Source organism: Monodon monoceros, unplaced genomic scaffold (assembly GCF_005190385.1).
Source record: "Monodon monoceros isolate NGI ecotype Baffin Bay Population unplaced genomic scaffold, NGI_Narwhal_1 Super_Scaffold_7, whole genome shotgun sequence".
Classification (NCBI taxonomy): Eukaryota; Metazoa; Chordata; class Mammalia; order Artiodactyla; family Monodontidae; genus Monodon; species Monodon monoceros.
Genome location: NW_021703784.1, coordinates 105,434,946 through 105,436,444, shown reverse-complemented (window position 1 = coordinate 105,436,444; position 1,499 = coordinate 105,434,946).

Genomic DNA, 1,499 nt, shown 5'->3' with positions numbered 1-1,499 from the left:
ACGGGCACACGGGCTCCGCGGGCACACAGTCTCCGAGGGCACACGGGCTCCACGGGCACACGGGCTCCGAGGGCACACGGGCTCCACGGGCACACAGGCTCCGCGGGCACACAGTCTCCGAGGGCACGTTGGCAGCGGCCAGCCATCCGAGCTGTTCATCTGGACCTTCTCTCCTACCATCCGTAGGGGCCTTTCCGTTCTTCTGAGCTTCTGCACAGAGTTTCTCTGTCCATTTGCTGTTACCACACTAGCGTGCCCCTACGCATGGACATTCACTTGTTTCTAGGTGTGACCACTGAGGGCCGAACTGGGGACACCCAGACCCACACGCCCCACGAGCCGAAATCGCTGTCCCAGAGCTGTGCCCTGTGCCCAGCCGCCCTGATTCTGCTTGTCACCCCGTGGAGCAGAGCAGCCCGGATACTCCAGAAAGACCCTTCAGGCTCGCAGGGAGAGGCTGCAGCTCGAAGGAGGACGCCTCCTCTCGGGGCACCGAGTCCTGGCCACCCGCCTCTGACTCAGTGTCTGGCCCCAGGCGGCCAGGCAGGCACACGCAGGAGGGCAGCTGTGGGCGGAACAAATGCACACGTGAATGCATGATTCAGCTGGAAACGTTCCCCAAGCTATGCCCTGTGTCAAGGGATGGAAACGAGGCGCCTGGAGGTTGGGCACATGGTGAGCTGGCACCCCTGACTCCAAACTCCCTGCTCTTAACCACCAGGAAGCCCTCAAGCCCCCTCGCCACCCAGAGCATCTCTGTCCCCGCAAAGGGAGCGGGGAGGGCCGGCCCCTGCACTCACCTCCCGCAGGACCCAAGCTGCGTGGGGAGACAAGAGGCCAGCGGGTGGTCTGTCCCAGCCCCCTGGCCCCCACCGGCACGTTCATCTCCTCCCTCCCTGCCCGTCTCCATCCTGCCACCAGCCCCAAGGTGAGGCAGGCAGGCAGAGCCGTGCCCTGAAAATGCTCCATGAAACCCCGCGTGTGTCCAGGCGGCTTCGGTTACCAGGCACCCGGCTGGCCCAGCCTCCCTCGAGCCCTGCCAAGGCCTGGCACCGATGCCCCCGGCAGCCCCTCTCCCTGCCAGCAAGCCCACGAGGCCCGAGGGCGCGGGCAGATTGCTTTACCGCTGCCGGCTCGGCCCAGCTCCCCCGGGAGAAGGCCCCATTGTTCCCCGCCCCCGTGGCCCCCGCCTGGCTCGGAGACACCCGGGCTCCGGGCGGCAAGGTCACCGGGCCGCGCAGAATCCACCTGCAGCCGCACCAGCTTCCAGGAAACCGAATCCCAGCGGCAGATGACAGCCGCAGGCGGCAGGACAGAGCCCCCATTCAGCCTCTGCTGGACGGCGTGGCCCGACCTGGCGGCCGCCTACCCAACCTGGGCCCTCCCACGCCTGGGCACCGGGTTCCCAGAGCCAGCACTGCCCAGACCGCCCGCCCGCCCACCCGGGGCCACGGCCGGGTACAGGGGGCTGCGATGCACCCTACCCTGGGTGCCCGGGA